We start from the raw sequence: 19,089 nt of genomic DNA on the forward strand, positions 1-19,089 counted from the left end.
GGAGGCCAGTGATGACGTGCTCTGTCACGGGCTGCCTGGCGGCCGATCCATCGCCTCGGGTAGTTGACGTTCAGGTAGTTACGGACAGATAAGTGCCAATGTGGTGGCGCTCCATCCTGCTGAAATATGAATTGTTGTGCTTCTTGTTCGAGCTGAGGGAACAGCCAATTCTCTAACATCTCCAGATACTGTAGTCCAGTTACAGTAGCACCTTCGAAGAAAAAGGGACCGAAAACTTTATTGGCTGAAATGGCGAACAAATGTACAACTAAATGAAACTTTATAGCTCCCTTAATTCGCCGACAGATAGTGCTTAGCTCTGCCTTTTGTCGTTGCAGAGTTTTAAATTCCTAAAGTTGTGGTATTCTTTTTGAATCACCCTGTATATTCCAGGGAACAGTTGAACAGTAATGCTCATATACAGTAACCTTGTCTTAAGTCTGTTTCTATAAGGAGTGCTTCAGAAATTTCTCCTCTGAACTCGAATCTCGATTTGGTGTTAGTTAGAGTAAGTCCTACTAATTTAATTTGTTTTGGACGGAGTCCCACGCCATTTAAAACTTTTTGTACTGAAGGTCTATGGAGGCAATATACAAATGTTACTATCTGAGGTTTGTTGTGTTTCATGTAATATGCCAGAATCAATTTTAAACTAATGATCTGTTCTGCACAGCTTCTCCATGGCCTGACACCTTCCTGGTAATCCCGTAACTCCTGTTCTAGTTGCTCCTTGATTCTTCCATATAGGACCCTGGATGAAATCCTTTATGTGCAGTCTAGGAGAGAGATTCCTCTGTAGCTGTATGGATTGCTCTTACCCCGTTTCTTGTGTAGAGGCGTATGACGGCCGTGGTCCACTGTTCAGGGAATTGTTCTGTTATCCAAATTTTTGTTACAGCCTTTATAATTTTTTTTGTCCTTTGAGGGGTCTTTCTACTTACTGGAAAGTTGGGAGGTCTAATTTGTTAGGTTCGGTTTTAATTGGGACATTTACGTCGGTTTGTGAGAAATCTTGGGAATGTGGTCCATCTCTTCTTTTTCCGTCTTTACCATCGAATTGATTAGCAGCAGTTCACCATGAATTTCTATCTTCGGCTTCCTCATCAGAACGGTATACGTGGTGCATCTGGTACGGTCCATGACGTGGGAGATGCATTCTAGTCTCGATCTGCCTGTTGCACTCTTCTACTGTTTCTTCAGTGATACTTTCAATGGTATCATCAGGTCCCGGCAGACGGCGACCCATGTGTCCCTCCTGAGTTTCGGGATCTTCAGGAGACAACGCTTGTCTTCCTCAGCTCTGTGGAGCACCTCTTCGTTTGATATCTTTTCTACTCGGGAAATCTTGAGCATTCTGCGGTAACACGACATCTCTAAGGCAGTTATATTATGATTTTTTAGCTTCGCCGAGTGTCCGCGTTTCACTTAGGCATAGCAGTATACTCCAAACAAATGTCTTTATGAGATCTTTCCCGAGATGTTGGTCTATGCTGCTGGATGTAAAAAGGTTTCTTGTTAAAAGCAGCTTTTACCTGATGCATTCGGCTTACAATATTCTTCCTTGATTCGCCGTCTGGAGCAATTTTGCTACCTGTGGAGGCAAAGGATTCGACCGTCTCCAATCGCTCATTGTTAAGCGAGCATTGAGAGATGGTGTTTTGTCCCTCACCACTAAGATTTTGTTTCACCTTTATTAACTTACATTTTATAGGAAGAGCTGAGGGTGGTTTCTATCAGGGCCGGAATCACTTCTAACTGTTCTGCATCTTCACTTAATATCAAGATATCATCAAGAAATCTCATCATGTCTACTGCTTTACCATAAATTTTAATTCCTCCTGTAGATCCAAGTTTCTCCCTAGCTTCATCTATTGCACTCTAAATGTATTCACTAAATAAGACAGGAGAGAGAATACTCTGTTTAACAGTGGCTTCTTTTTGATATTCTCCAAATCTTATCACAGCCACTTCTCTATACAGTCTCTGCACCACTCTTCTGTCCTTATACTTCATGTCCATCTCTCTCGGCATCGTAAAAAGCTGTCGCCAGTCTACCCTGTCAAATGCTTTTTCTAAGTCGATGAAGGCAATATACGTGTCTTGAGCCCCTCCATAGTATTTCAAGAATTAATCGTAAGCCGAGTATTGCTTCTCGTGTGCCTACACCTTTTCTAAACACAAACTTGTCATCCGTGACCATTGGATCTATCCCGCCTTCGATCCGTCTTAAAACGATGGAGGTCAAGATCATCTAGGCGTGCGTTACCAAACTGAGGGTCCTATGTTGTTCACCTCTGTTTGCAGATGCTTTCTTTGGTATTGGCACCGTGATACATGTTTTCAAGTCTGTTGGGAGCTCCCCAGCTCGTATATAACGTGTATGAGGTGGAGCAGATCATCATGTAGCTGCTCTCCAGCAATCCTGATGACTTCTACTGATATATCATCAACTGCAGGGACTTCTGCTGATATGTCATCAACTGCAGGAGCTTGCCTGACAGCAAGTTCTAACTCTTAACGCAAGCAGAATATTCCACCTCCTCCACATAGACTTCCTCAGCGTTCTCCAATTCTAGATCTTTATTATTTCCCGCATATACAACTAAATAAAGTGAAACGCGAAATACGCTTCAAACATATTTAAAAGTTATTGATCATCGCTCCCTTAAAAGAATACCACATTCTAAAAGTAATAATAGTACATTCTATTCCGCGAGCAGTCACAAATAACATTATTTTAAACGAAAAATGCGTACATAAAAGAGCTCTTCATAATCAAACACTGAAACAAGCACAAGGCACTGTAGTTTGTATTTGCCCACAGAAAATTTCGATAACTGTTGTAAATTCAGCATATTGTGCAGATAAATAAAACTATTATAAAGCCTGTATAAAATAGATCAAACAATTACGCAACGTTGCGCTGAAGGAAAGCTTTGAAATTCCAGCGGACGTGCGTCCTTCAGGTAAGAAGCGGTTATCGCATATACTTAGCTGACGTGCGATAAGTGAATTAACTGTGTAACTGCACAAAGGCACCGACAAATTCCTCCGAAGGCTGACTGGGAACTCTCTCGGCCAAGGCTAGTGCGTCAGTGTGGCAGTAGGTGACTGCATGCAGCCTATCTGCACCGTGAGTCACGCGACTGCGCGAAAACTTGGCGTGTCATTGCTCACATCATGCGCGGTTGATCAAAGGGTGGCCTCTGTACCGTAGTCTCACGGAAATGAACTGCTTTGTTTTTGAGGACTAGCAGAAAATAAATGCGTGTCACGTTCGGTACTACCAACTGCTGGGTTGTGGCACGTGGCAACAGCACGATCGAGATGGTTTGACTATAACGCTACTTGCGATAGCTTTGTTTTTAAACAACTCGTGAAATAACCGCAATATGCTTCATATAGTATACGATTGATTGGAGCCATATTGACTTTATTTTTTATTTTTTGGTCAGCGTAGTCCATGCCGGCCACCGTAAAGTAGCTTGCATGTGAAGTATTTATGTAGATATCACGAGGCTGCAGGATTAGAGGTCAAGGAGTTCTTATGTGTTCGTTTTCCATTTCGTTAAATACAAAACATGAAATTATTTATTTTTTTTTTTGCCAGTGAATGCAATTCATTTCAATGACATGTTATAACAAAACAAAAAAATTCTAGGAGGGCAACCTTCGTCTATTCCTCGATCGCATATCACACTCGCTTTGTTTTCTTTTAGTAAATCATACTCAAGTCACTTTCACTAAGTCACCTTATATTTCAAATTAGTTTCACGTTTGTAAACTAAGCTGCTTTTACCTCTTTCAGAGGCTCATTCCGCGAACAGTGCTGTAATGTGAAATACAGTTAGCGCTACAGCGATATTTTGCAAGACAACAGTAAAACACAATGGTTACAAGTAGACCAGTAGCGTCTTTGTGGTATCGGAATGGATTTCTACCGTAAACGAATTATAGACTTACGCGCAGTTCTTAATGAGGCGAAGCGAGGGTACATACGCTTCGGGAATCAGTTTAGCAGAAAAAACTTTTATTTTTTGCTGAAAATTAAAAACCACTGTTTCGGATTCACGCGCGTTTTTTGCTAACCAATCTCATTCGATTTTGGGAAATTATTCGATAAAAAACCTATTTTTTCTGCATCTTATGGTCTGGTAGCACAGCTGAGGAATTGGTTTGCTCTTCGCTATTGCCCATAGTTATCATTATACTTCGAAATTAAATAAAACACAGCACATATTTTGAAAAGTTTGCAGTAGAAAACGTAGTCGCCGGACAATTTACCTTTTATAATAATGGGTACAAGATGCAGCTAACGTATCGAAATCGTTTGTAACGTTGGGAGGACAGCCATAACCTGTTTCCAGTCTCTAGTACGTGACGTACTGGGTGATTCAGAAAGATCCATTGTCAGTTAATTATTACACACACCAAACTATAAACGACAGAAATGCATTATGCATGTCACTGGATAGAGGAAGGTTCAGAGTTTTGACACAGCTGTGCTGTTGTATGTTTCCAGCAACATGGCGGCTACACAAGAAGAAAATTCATTTTGTGTGTTGGAATTTGCGAGAAGTCAATCCACCGTTGAAGTGCAACGTGCATTCCGCTGATTGTTCTGAGACAACGTCTGGATATAAAAGCCTTATAAGTTGCAGTTACCTATTGCGTCCCGGCGACCAAAACAGGTAGCACAAATTTTCCATTTCAGTTCTCCATGATATGTCAGAGGGCACTTTTTCCGAATGATTTCGACGAATCGGCGTTTCATCTTCCGGGTAAAGTACACCGCTGAAATGTATTTGAGAGGAACAAAATCCTGACGTCGTCTTCGAACATGAGAGAGACTCACTGAAACGGAATGTGTTTTGTGGCATTTCTGTTCACAAAGTTTATGGAGTTTTCTGTTTTTCGGTGGAAACTGTGACAGGAATGACTTACCTGGACATGCTCCCAAAACTGATTCTATCCTCAACTTCACGAAGATTCCAGGGATTTCATTTCCTTGCATGACGACGCCCCGCCTCAATTTCACCTTAAGGTGTGGCGTTATCTAAACAAATCTATGAAAATCGCGCCCAGTGAGATTCGCGCCCAACCAGAAATGTGTGAGATTCGCGCCCAATACCTGCTCCCTTTGTGTCGGGCTTACCCGCGCCCGGGCCGTCCTAATCACCCTAAACTACCTGCTCCTCGGACACAGGGACCTGCCCCCCTACCCGGTACTAGGCACAGCCGCCGACTGTCTGACACACAAAAACAGCCTCAGTGCCGCTCTGGCTGTCGAAGAGTTCACATCGCGCGATTCGTGTATTTTTGACACAGTAGTTCAGATATGGAATTTTCAACCACTAATCACGGTAAACCATGTTGCCACTACGAAGGTTATTCTTACATAGTGAAGAGAACTAAAGAAGATGGAACAGTAACGTGGCGCTGTTCAAGACAGAGAGCAAACCACTGCCGAGGAATGCTGAAAGCGAAGGATTCGACAGTGCTTTTTTCATTCGAGCATCAATGCGGACCTCCGATGCCGCTCCGTTGGAAGTAATAATCGAGACTATAATTTTGTGACTGAAATGCCAGAGCAGCAAACAACGAAGAGAGCTTTCTACTACCAGCGGGCAAAATCACAGGGAAATGAGAGAGATCCACCGACAAGAGAAGAAATTGGCCTAAAGGCAGATTTACTAGCTATGAACAATGGCAGCAGTTTTCTGTAAAGCGACAACAAACTAGGAGAGAGGATAATAGTTTTTAGCGGAATGGCAGGAAGAGAGGCTCTAAGGAGTAAACAAGACTTTTTTATGTATGGTACGTTCAAGTGCTGCAGCAAACAGTTTTCGCAAATATACACCATTCACGCCGACTTTGGGAGTACAAATAATGAGACAAACATCGATCCAGTTGCCTTTGCACTACTGCCAAACAAAGGAAAAGACACGTACGCCCGTCTTTTCCAAAATTTGATGGAAAAAATTCCAGAATGGAAACCTGCAAACGTGACCGTAGACTTCGAATCAGCTGCGATTTCAGCAATTAAAGTTGTATTTCCGACAGCTGAAGTGCATGGCTGTTATTTCCATATGAAAAAGTGTCTCTGGAGAAAAGTTCAAGAGCTAGGACTTACTCGTGAATACAAAGAAAACGAAGAAGTGAGACAACATGTTCGCATGTGTGCTACGGCCAGACGATGTATGTGATGGTTGGCTGGAGAGACATTCACATGCACCGGATATCACCAAACTTTCTGAATTTTTTTTGCCTACTTCGTAGACAGATGGTTGGAAAATGAAGAAACCCCTGTCAACCTTTGGAGTTGATGCAAACGGCGCCACCGAACAACCAACGCTGTAGAAGGCTGGCACCACAAAATTAATAACATGCTTGCTAAACCAAATCCGAAAATTAATGACGTTATTAGGTGTTTGAAAAGAGAAGCAGAAAATTCAGCGTGCGCCATAATGAGGGCAGAACTGAGTATGGAAGGTAAACGAAAAAAAAAAAAACAGTCTACATGAAACGTGATGAAAGTTGGGAAAAACAGTAAAAAAATACGAAGAGGATGGTGAGATCAAGGATTGCTTGAAAGCGATATCCTACCTACAGAAACTTGACTGAATTTATCAGAAGATGTATACAGATACAATAGTGTTCAAATCTAAATAGCAACTTATATAAAAAATAATAAAAATTTAAAAAATATTGACGATGCTTATAAGCTGATTTTAAACACGACTAAATGACTTTTGCTCTTTAGCCAGTCCTAAGCCTAGATAAAGTGTGATGGAAATCAGATTATTTTTAAAATACAGTATATGTGTTTTACAATACACCAAAACAAAAGTGAACCCTTTTCAGAGTCAACCCTTTACAATTATACTTCTCATTCAAGAGTCACCACCCCAATTACTCGCTAGTTTTTATAAATTAAGATTTAAAATTAAGTGACATTACTAATTGCCACGTATAGAGCCACTTGATGTTTCTGAGTATTCAAGAAGTGTAGTTGTTATAATGAAAATGATATTGATAATGACTGCTGAATGGTACTGCAAGTGAAGCAAAAGAATGTAATCTCTTGTATTTACTGCAGTTTCAAGTGGTGTGTGATAGAAACTTAATTCTCTCTCTTTCTCTCTCTCTCTGTCTGACGGCTGAAGACTCCAGCTCGGAAACCTCCAGGTAGCGTCCCTCAACTCTTTTGTCTGGCGGGCAAGGGGATTAGCGGACCCGTCCTCGACCCTTTCTGGGCGCGTTTTTCAGTACACCGTCTAAACAACACCAGCCCATACATTGGGTTGGAATAGGTGGACAACAAGATCTTGTTCGTTGCTTTTGGCCCCCCAGGTCACCAAACCCACATACCTCGCGATCTTTTTCTGTGGGGGAACGTAACAGACAGACTCCTTGTTCCACCTACCACCGAGCGAGATGGCACAATGGTCAGCACGCTGGACTCGCATTCGGGAGGACGACGGTTCAAACACGCGTCCGGCCATCCTGAGTTATGTTTTCCGCAATTTCCCTAAATCGCTCCAGGCAAATGCCAGGATGGTTCATTCGAAAGGGCACGGCCGCTTTCCTTCTCCATCCTCCCCTATCTGATGGGGCCAATGACCTCGCTGTTTGGTCCCTCCCCCAAATCAACCAAACAATTCCGCCTATGTCAGCTACTCTGCAATAGCTGAGAAATAGAGTTGTTGGTGCTATCGATTTAATAAACAGGGACCTGTTGATTCGTGCGTGCAATGAGATGCACTACCGTTTCTGTGTTTCTCGAGCAACGCATGGTGTTCTCGCTGTGTGTACAGCATAGCGTCAGTGCGAACATAAAACTTTGAACCCTGCTCTACCCAGTGACATGCACAAAGTGTCTCTATCTTTAATGGTTGGCCTGTAATAAACAACTGAAATCTTTTCTTTCTTTTTGAATCACCATGCGTTTGGAATTTGTCGGCGACGAGGTCGCAGCGACGCGCCACCCGGAAGCCGGTTGCCACCTGCTGTGTCTCGTCACTGTCGCATCGCTCCTGGGGGAGTAAGAGTATCGCAGGGATAACAGTCGGGTCACGCCACGTTTACTGCAACGTGTCGTACCGCACACTGTAACACCTCACTGAGCACCGCGCATTACAGAACGGTAACAGAAAATTTCCCCCCCATGAACCATGGACCTTGCCGTTGGTGGGGAGGCTTGCGTGCCTCAGCGATACAGATGGCCGTACCGTAGGTGCAACCACAACGGAGGGGTATCTGTTGAGAGGCCAGACAAACGTGTGGTTCCTGAAGAGGGGCAGCAGCCTTTTCAGTAGTTGCAGGGGCAACAGTCTGGATGATTGACTGGTCTGGCCTTGTAACATTAACCAAAACGGCCTTGCTGTGCTGGTACTGCGAACGGCTGAAAGCAAGGGGAAACTACAGCCGTAATTTTTCCCGAGGGCATGCAGCTTTACTGTATGATTAAATGATGATCGCGTCCTCTTGGGTAAAATATTCCGGAGGTAAAATAGTCCCCCATTCGGATCTCCGGGCGGGGACTACTCAAGAGGACGTCGTTATCAGGAGAAAGAAAACTGGCGTTCTACGGATCGGAGCGTGGAATGTCAGATCCCTTAATCAGGCAGGTAGGTTAGAAAATTTAAAAAGAGAAATGGATAAGTTAAAGTTAGATATAGTGGGAATTAGTGAAGTTCGGTGGCAGGAGGAACAAGACTTTTGGTCAGGTGATTACAGGGTTATAAATACAAAATCAAATAGGGGTAATGCAGGAGTAGGTTTAATAATGAATAAAAAAATAGGAGTGCGGGTTAGCTACTACAAACAGCATAGTGAACGCATTATTGTGGCCAAGATAGACACAAAGCCCATGCCTACTACAGTAGTACAAGTTTAAATGCCAACTAGCTCTGCAGATGATGAAGAAATAGATGAAATGTATCACGAGATAAAAGAAATTATTCAGGTAGTGAAGGGAGACGAAAATTTAATAGTCATGGGTGACTGGAATTCGTCAGTAGGAAAATGGAGAGAAGGAAACATAGTAGGTGAATATGGGTTGGGGGGAAGAAATGAAAGAGGAAGCCGCCTTGTAGAATTTTGCACAGAGCATAACTTAATCATAGCTAACACTTGGTTCAAGAATCATAAAAGAAGGTTGTATACCTGGAAGAATCCTGGAGATACTAAAAGGTATCAGATAGATTATATAATGGTAACACAGAGATTTAGGAACCAGGTTTTAAATTGTAAGACATTTCCAGGGGCAGATGTGGATTCTGACCACAATCTATTGGTTATGAACTGCAGATTGAAACTGAAGAAACTGCAAAAAGGTGGGAATCTAAGGAGATGGGACCTGGATAAACTGAAAGAACCAGAGGTTGTAGAGAGTTTCAGGTAGAGCATAAGGGAACAATTGACAGGAATGCGGGAAAGAAATACAGTAGAAGAAGAATGGGTAGCTCTGAGAGAGGAAGTAGTGAAGGCAGCAGACGATCAAGTAGGTAAAAAGACGAGGGCTAATAGAAATCTTTGGGTAACAGAAGAAATATTGAATTTAATTGATGAAAGGAGAAAATATAAAAATGCAGTAAATGAAGCAGGCAAAAAGGAATACAAACGTCTCAAAAATGAGATCGACAGGAAGTGCAAAATGGCTAAGCAGGGATGGCTAGAAGACAAATGTAAGGATGTAGAGGCTTGTCTCACTAGGGGTAAGATAGATACTGCCTACAGGAAAATTAAAGAGACCTTTGGACAGAAGAGAACCACTTGTATGAATATCAAGAGCTCAGATGGCAACCCAGTTCTAAGCAAAAAAGGGAAGGCAGAAAGGTGGAAGGAGTATATAGAGGGTTTATACAAGGGCGATGTGCTTGAGGACAATATTATGGAAATGGAAGAGGATGTAGATGAAGACGAAATGGGAGATAAGATACTGCGTGAAGAGTTTGACAGAGCACTAAAAGACCTGAGTCGAAACAAGGCCCCGGGAGTAGACAACATTCCTTTAGAACTACTGATGGCCTTGGGAGAGCCAGTCGTGACAGAACTCTACCATCTGGTGAGCAAGATGTATGAGACAGGCGAAATACCCTCAGACTTCAAGAAGAATATAATAATTACTATTAAAAACAGTCTTGACCACAATTTATTTAATAAGGTGACCGGTTTCGACCACTACTGTGGTCATCTTCAGACCTATAAGTTGTATACAAAGCTCTAATTAGAGGGCTACATACATTAAACAGAATACATAAAGTTATAAAGCTATAAAACGTTGAATTACCATTGAGTAGGAACCTCTTTGTTGTTCTAATGGCGTACGCCATACATCTCCGCATGGCAGCGTACTCCCGATAACCACGCATCAGACGAAGCCACGCAATCCGAAGAGAGAAACTGATCGTATATGGCGCGTTAAAAGTGTGCTGGACAGGGCGGGATTCCGGTTAGGCTGCAACTACCTGAACCATTGGATCTTGCGTGACTCTTGCAGTTTCATTTACAGCTCCTTCCACTGCTCGGTTTGGATACAGTAACGGGTACCGCCTAATCTGATGTGTAAACCATGCCTCCTTTCTTGTTTACAATTTACAATTTGCAAACACCGCTAGTTCTCCTAAGATGCCGTGCGCCTCTCAACAACTCCAGGGATGTAGCAGAAATAAATAATTTTACAGTACGGGAATGTCTACGCAGCGTTGATGATCTGTAGTAAGTTGTAGCTTGCGATAAGCATCATGCATACTGCTTTTCGGGAAGTATGCCTAGTAACAGTACGGAAAAGATGCTACACTTTATTCAGACAAATATCAAGTAATGAACACGTAGTGCGTAGTGGGGCGATCACTCAGTTGTAGAAACAATTCAAAAGCCAAGATCGCTTTAATACTATTTACTGTACTCCTCATCCGGTGAGATAAATGGACGGAACGAGTTCCATGCCGATGGGAGGGCACGTGGAGTGGCTGTGTATCTTGGTGCGCATGTCTGGTTCCCCCCCCCCCCTCCCCCCCCCCCCGCCCTGATCGCGTGCCCCCTTGATTTGTTTCTGACCTGGCTTTCCTTAATTTCATGTGCCTATGCAGGTTTTCATAGTCGCACCGTATTACATTCATGAGTGTATAGATGGTGAGAGCCTTTTATAACACGTTAGTACTTTTTTTAGCGTTTACAATACCTCAGACCGTAGTGCCCAGGCAGGTAAAGCCCAGCATATATGTTTTAATCACTCGTCACATTGTATCTACGTCGTGTTATGAACAGCTTACTACAGGGCCGGCCAGCAATTCTGCACGCGTGCGGTGCTCCTGCACATGTGCAATTTCCGGGTCACAGCGTGCACGCCGCAGCCGTCAGCGTTCATGTAGTGCACGTTTCTACGCACAGATGTCGCTTTATCCACTTGCTGGGATTGTACCGGCGCATTCTAGTGCTCTTTCCACAGCTTACAAGCCAACCATGGGAAGGTATTTCGCGTATTAAACGTTTAAAATACTGTCACAGTCTACTCACTGAGACGTCTACGTTTATGTTAACAGTTTAACCCAGTAAGACAAGTAATACAACAACCGTGGGCTTTTATTAAGGCAGCTTGACTGACGGCACGTAAATACGCGTAATGTTTTTGATCTAGTATTTAAGAAAAAGAGCACTTAGCGACTTCCAACGAACCTTAGTCCTGATTTCAAATAACATGAAACCAATGCAAGATTTCCTACAACTAATTCTCGGTGCCCTCAGTTACACCCACATAATTTCTGTCTCACTGACCTCTGAACAGAATGACAACCGCAGACCTCTCGATGATGACCTGTACCATTATTGCTATATCTTTCATCAGTTCCGTCTGAAATCTGCATAATAACCGACAATTAGATGAATGTTATGTTTTATCGACTTCAGCTGAGCGTAGCCCTTCACACATTTTTTTAAAAAAAAACCCTAAATGTAAGTATACAACAATCGGTTTAACGACCAATTTTCCTGATAATAATGTAACATGGAGCAGAATGAGGCAATAATGCACAGTTAGTAAACAATTTTTAATTATGAAAGGAATAAATCCAAACACGTTTATCACTGGTCATGAGAAATGATATAGTTAATATCGGGCACAAAAGCACGGCTCATTGACAAACGCAAGCAGTTGCGGGAGATTTTCATCACTGATGCTTGATCGAAACGACTGAGAACATAGATCTTCCGTTCTTTGCTTTTTCACAGTACCTGCCATTTCTCAGTACTTCTCTGTTAAAGTTACGGTCACCAGGGGTAAACGAGACTGGGTATGTTGCGCTCGTGCTTGTACCACATAAACAGGGAAGAGGAGCCGCCGCCGTTCATTTAGGACACATGTCTAATAACAGATGTCACGTGCGCACATGTGCAGCACGTCTGCACACTGTGCAGCGTTTGGCCGGCCCTGGCTTACTATGTGTAAATTCCTGACTTCCATATATGAATAAGGGTAGATTGTAATATGTAGTTTTGTATGGCGCTAATATGGATAATGCCTTTGTTTCATATGTTTTTACTCTGTAACTGACGTACTTTATAGTACGTATACTATGTATAGTATGTACAGTGAGTGGATGCGGAAGTGTTCTTTGCATGGGTATTTGATTAGCAGTAATAGTAAAGTTGTATTGTAGTAGTAATGAGTGGTTACACCGTGAGACTGTGTGTGTGCACTGCTGGGACAGCGCTATCTAGTGGCCGGTTGTGAACCACTAGAATATAGAATATTACCTTGTTTATCTATCAGAGGATAATTATTTACTGTTTTTGAATAAATCATGAAATATGTGAAGTTGCAGACAAATCCTATCTTCACATATTTCATGATATATTCAAAAACAGTAAATAATTATCCTCCGATAGAAAAACAAAGTAATATTCTATATAAAGTCGTGGTAGCAGTCATACGACAGTCCAAGTGTCATTATCGTAATTCGTAACATTCATATTGTAAGCACAAGCTGTAACTGGCATTTGTATAATATGTCATAGTTTTCAAAATTTCATGTGTATAACATTACTGTACCTCCTAGATCTAATTTCTCTGACAACAGTGTGGCTCAAAACAGTTCTAGCTGCAATTCTTTTCAAATTTTTAATAGCTTTGAGTAATTTCATACATATAACAATATTGTACTTTCTAGATATAAGCACTCCGACAAAAATGTGAAGGAAAAAAAAGCCATAATGTGTATCAAGAAACGTCGCAGTCTATAATAGCTTTTTAAATTTCTATTTATGCAACACCCTTGCACTTCCTGCGGCTAAGTTCTTTGACAATAACCTAGATCTATGAGCAACATCTTTACATCTGCTACATCTAAGTTCTTTGACCACAGCCCAAATCTTTGTATGTAAACATAGTGTATTTCACGAGTGCACATCATAATAGCGTAATATGAAGCTATACTTGGTAAATCTGAAATACGGACGTGAAAATGACCATAAGTATGCAACTAAGTGGAAAAACTATCACCAAAGCATAACTGTAATAATGGTGCTTCATCTTTATGTAAGTACAGATATATTTTCGTCAAATACTGCCTTGCCACTTACAATTGTCCCACTTGTATCTGTGTAGTCACCAGCAAATATTTTTTTTTGTATTTATACAGTGATCTCCAAAAGTACAAACATGTACATGAATGTATAAACACCTGAAGATGGGCGCAAGCCCGAAACCGGTCGTGTGACAAATAAATAACCTTTTATTGTGACTGGTAGCGCGGCGGGGATTTAAACCGTCGTCCTCCTGAATACTTCTCCATTATTTTACCACTCCGCAACCTCTTCAGTAACCTCATTCGAGTCAAATTGAAGTCTACACTCGTGGTACGTCTCACCATTTGTGCATTCACGACTTGTGCGTCATTATACCCCTACAAATGCTAAGCAGTCGTGATATAGCGAGGACGTCGCCGCAGTAAGGCAATCCGCCGACACCTTAGCTGAGGTTTCATTGCTTGTGGCTTCTGCAGCCTGGGGCAGGTTCGTGAAGGCGACACCTTTCCGGTCCCACATTGCGCTCTATTTTTAGCCATGTAGTATTAAGGCACTCAAGATTGAACAGTGACATAAAACATCAGAAAGAGGCTGACTGTTTTATTACCGGCAATTAATGCCATGATGAAAGAACGAACTACTAAGCTCAAGAACAGGAGTTGTTGCCTAACACCGTCTCTGAACTGGGCATACGAAATACGTAATTTACATTACGGCAAGAAAATCCCTATAGTGCGCCTGTGGAGCAGCCCTAAGTATTTGGAACATTCTCTTGAGGATACACTGCTACACACAATGCACGTCACCAACCACAGTTTCAAGCAGATAACAAATATCCACTTCCCCACCACGAAGTGCTTATTACCATAAAGATTTACAGTCGGCACCGTTACATATCGCCTACGGTAGGACGACAAGTGGGGACACTCCTGCTATCGGTCTTGCCCCGAGGCACCAGCCAATCCGTTCTTCGCGCCTGATTCCCGCATTACGAGTGAAATGTCTTTCTATACATGTTTTTGAAAAAATACATACAAATTACATGTACGAAAGGAAGATTGGATTTAACGTACCGTCAGTATCGAGGTCGTTAGAGACGGGTCACAAGCTCAGATTGTATAAAAGATGGGGAACGAGAACCGGCCGAGCCCTTTTCAACGGAGCCAACCCGGCATTTTCCTGGAGCGATTTAGGGGAATCATGGAAAACCTACATCTGGATGGCCGGACGCGTATTTGAACCGTCCTCGTCCCGAATACCAGTCCACACATGTACGAGAAGACTTCCAAAAGTAAGTTTATTTGAATGATTTGATTTTGACAGGGAAGCTAAAACAGCTTAGGTCTAACCCGCCACTGGCCGCACCGAAACCGACTTTATTGTGCGGTATCGCTCCCTGTATGTCCAGTAAAGCCAACCAATGCCCTTAAATAGTGCAAGGAGTCCCTTTATCAACTAGACCTGAAGAAATTGTATCTAACAAAAAAAAGCAAGTTACGCATTATTATTGCAATCAAGTGCCGCGCGGGATTAGCCGAGCGGTCTTGGGCGCTGCAGTCATGGCCTGTGCGGCTTGTCACGGCGGAGGTTCGAGTCCTCCTTCGGGCATGGGTGTGTCTGTTTGTCCTTAGGATAATTTAGGTTAAGTAGAGTGTCAGCTTAGGGACTGATGACCTTAGCAGTTAAGTCCCATAAGATTTCACACACATTTGAACTTTTTTTTTGCAATCAAGTAACTTTTCGTGAATGCTGCAGTAGACACTATTTCTCAACACAGACACCAAGCCTATTTCAACAGCAGTCTGAACGTACTATAAATCGTTTTGGGTAATCGAAATCCGCTATTTGCTCACGGACTCAAACGGGAACTGCTGTGCTAACGTCCTGATCGTCGGAAAACCTGTGATTGCTACGAATCAATTTCTCGTTCCCTGCATTTTGTCGTCTGTAGTTGTTGTCGTTGGTTCTCCTCACAGATCAGCGTCACCGAGGGCTGTGCGGCCTTGGACAACATCAGGATCACCGCACATAAGCCGCATCCCAGGCTGAGGCAGATGGAGAAATCGGCTTTGACAGAGCACGTGCGGTGTGTGACCGACTACATAGTAAAATTCCCCGACACGGAAGTTCTTGCTGCAGAGAAGAGCTGTCACACCCGCTTGTTCAGGGAAGCTACAGAAATACATAGACACGAACACATGACAACAGCTTCAACAAGAAGGAAGAAAGGCTCAAGGATTCCCGTGCTGGAGCGAACGACCGTTGCAAGGGGAGAACCGCAGCAGAAAAGACTATGGAAAAGCTCCTGGACGCCGGCGCGCCACGTACATGTATAATACGCTGCCGCGAGCTCGGCTCCATTCCACCTCTAGCAATGGACTGTGAGGCTCTGACAATGCCAGCCTCTCGTGCTAGCGAAACGTCAGAAAAATCATCAAACAAACGTCGGCCGAACAGGAGCAAAAAGGCAGCTTGTATTGGACAAATTGTTGGCGCCGTTTCACCACGGCTGGTCACTACATCGCGTTTGGCTCACGTATCGCCAAAATTTCACGGAGAATTTATGTGCAATTTAGACGTTCTCGCCCACAAGAAACGTACTGCCCCGCGCACTTCAGCTTCAGAGGATGTTTATAGTCAGCCGCGCCATTACACTCGCACAGTGTCATGCACCTCTTATATGTAACCCACTGAACCGTGTCTGCAGGTAGCCCTAATGTGTACTCTTCTGTCGATGCGCCCCTCTTGTTGCACAATGGTCTTAGCATGGTGCCGGCCGCTGTGGCCGAGCTGTTCTAGGCGCTTGTCTGGAACTGCGCGCCTGCTACGGTCCAGGTTCGAATCCTGCCTCGGGCATGGATGTGTGTGATGTCCTTAGGTTAGTTAGGTTTATGTAGTTCTAAGTCTAGGGGACCGATGACCTCAGATGTTAAGTCCCATAGTGCTTAGAGCCATTTGAACCTTTTCTTAGCGTGGTACAGCGTGTATAACTTACTTTCTCAAGTGCCCTCGTATTACATTGGAATTTTACCTTTTGTATACAATGATCTTGGTTTTCCTTATGACGACTACATTTTATAAGTTTAGTTATCTATTTATGTACCTGACTGTAATACATACGATGTCGTTATTGCCATTAAAAAAGTTTCGTATCTACGCTTTCGAACGTCATGAGAGGACTGAAGAACTAATAACTATGTGGTTAAGTCCCTTTAAAAGCATGTTCGTCATCAATAAACAAATACCAGGATGCTTTACACACTATTGTTTAACAAAGAGAAGACCTTCGTTATTGTTGGATGCAATAAGGTGTTCCTAATCCTGGTAACTATCATGATACTATCAGTTTCTCCTTAAATCTTAAGGGGAAAACAATTGTAGATAAAGCTCGTGGGAAGTATTCCGATATATATCTTCCGACTCATACAAATTATATCATTACTCTATCACAACATTCATTTTCACCTCTATAAGTACTCAAAAATGTCTCTGCACTAAAATGGTCTATCGCCATTCAACAATTTAGGTTCGCCGCTGTGGCCTATATACTTTTCCTCACACAATTGTGGTACTGGCTGATGGATATTGGCACCAACTTCTGTCTCGTAAGTATATAATTATTATACCTTACACCATAAAACTTCACTTTTCGTAATTATTTAATTAAAACTAAAATAAATGCGTAGAGCGGTTTCAAACACTGATTCAATTTATCACAAACCACATAGAATCAACTGATCTCTCCGACTGGTTAGTCACCCTTATCTCCCGGTCGAATGACCACAGACTGAGAGGTCGTTCACACATTACTTCAACGTTCGACACTGCGTACCGGCCTCGCCTCGCTCATTATTTACTCTAAAAAGAAGAGCACGTGTCTGGCATGCGAACACATGTGTTTATACAGGGCGGCCGTAGGATACATGTAGCAGGGAACAAAAATGGCCCCTGCGTCAAGCAATGAAATACAACTGCGGTTTTGGCAGCTTGTTTATTAGACACATAAATAATGGTCAACGGAGCTAACCTTGAGGCCCTAATGACCGAGGTTCTGAGAACAAGCGCCGCGGCAGAAAAGTTCACGCTGGACTACGAGGATAACGAACAAATCGCACTTATTATTCATAGAGCGCACACTCGTGTGACTTAAAATAAGACTCACTTATCTGATCACGTTTCTGGCGCCAGTAACGGGGCTACAATCCTCTTATCTGTGTGCAACAGCATGGAGTGCTTAAACGCAATTAAATTTCCGATCCGCAAACAATGGACACTACAGAGGCTGAAATGAAGCCATTAGTTACGAATAATACAGCGGTAAGTTCAACGCAGATGAATAATGGAGAGGAAAATTAATCCACATGCACAGCTTGGGTCTAGAGAGATGGAAAAGAATTCGCTGTAACTCTGCAAAGGCACGAACGAGTAACTTGGATTTGCTGTTAACGACTAAAGCGGAAGATGAAAAAGGCTGGACGGTTCATTGTTTTGTTGTTATGTTTATTCCTGAACGTGCGATCGTTTGCGATCCTGTCAGATTGATTGGTTGATTTGGGAGAGAGGACCAAACAGCAAGGTCATCAGTCCCACATCCTGCCAGACCAAGTTAATGTCGTCCTTAGCATTCTTATTCGCAAGCAGATGCGATCGAATTACCGTTCGCCCAGTCTCATTCATGTTTTCCGTGGTTTCCTCGAATCACTACTGCCCAGTGCTGGGATGATTTCTTCTCAAGCAAGGCCGAAATCCTTGCCGATACTTCTTCAACTGGGACATTCTACAATTACTTCGACGTAGCTGAACTTCCTTCTCTAATGCTTTTCAATTTGCCAGTGAACGAAGCAATATTGTTTGAGACTAAAACTTTTGAAATGTGCAGATCAACTTAGCATCCTGCTAGCCAATTTGGATAAACTGCCTAATAAAAAACGAAACGGAATAAAATGATGTACACTGGAGGTAGTCATAAAATTCTAATTATCTCCTCGAAAAAATAAAATTATGTAATTGCGTTTATTTGTTTCTTTGCAGGTTGAAATTACCGCGCCACAGTAACGCAGCATGCCTCTAGAAGAGCCAAAACAAAATGCCGCATCCCATTAATACAAAGAAGATGTTTATTTTTTCGACGTGATAACTAAAAACTAATTTTCGTAATATGGATTCGGCGTCAAACGCTCAACAATTAGTTCGCAAAAGAGCTATGTGATATTCCAAAAGTTCGCAATAGCTTAATAATGTACATTCAATTTGTGCTCAAAATGACCCCTAGCGGGAAATTTATAGGGTAGTTTTGATTTATTCCATTCTACGTGCTTTTTGGGCTGCTGAATTCGAATCTGAAGTTTGCCAACAAAATCTGGAAACGAAATATTAAAAAAAAAGTGAAAAAAGTAAAAAGTACCTCATTTTTGACGGTTTTTTGCTTATAACTGGTGAACCATCAACTTTTCGTAAATAATCTCCCCTAGCAAAATGGAAGTACATAAAATTTCCTGCACATTTCACTGTTAATGTTATTTCCTCCCACGAACTGAGGTTTGCGCGCTTGTTGAAAAC

The sequence above is a fragment of the Schistocerca piceifrons genome, chromosome 6 (genome assembly GCF_021461385.2).
Source record: "Schistocerca piceifrons isolate TAMUIC-IGC-003096 chromosome 6, iqSchPice1.1, whole genome shotgun sequence".
NCBI lineage: Eukaryota > Metazoa > Arthropoda > Insecta > Orthoptera > Acrididae > Schistocerca > Schistocerca piceifrons.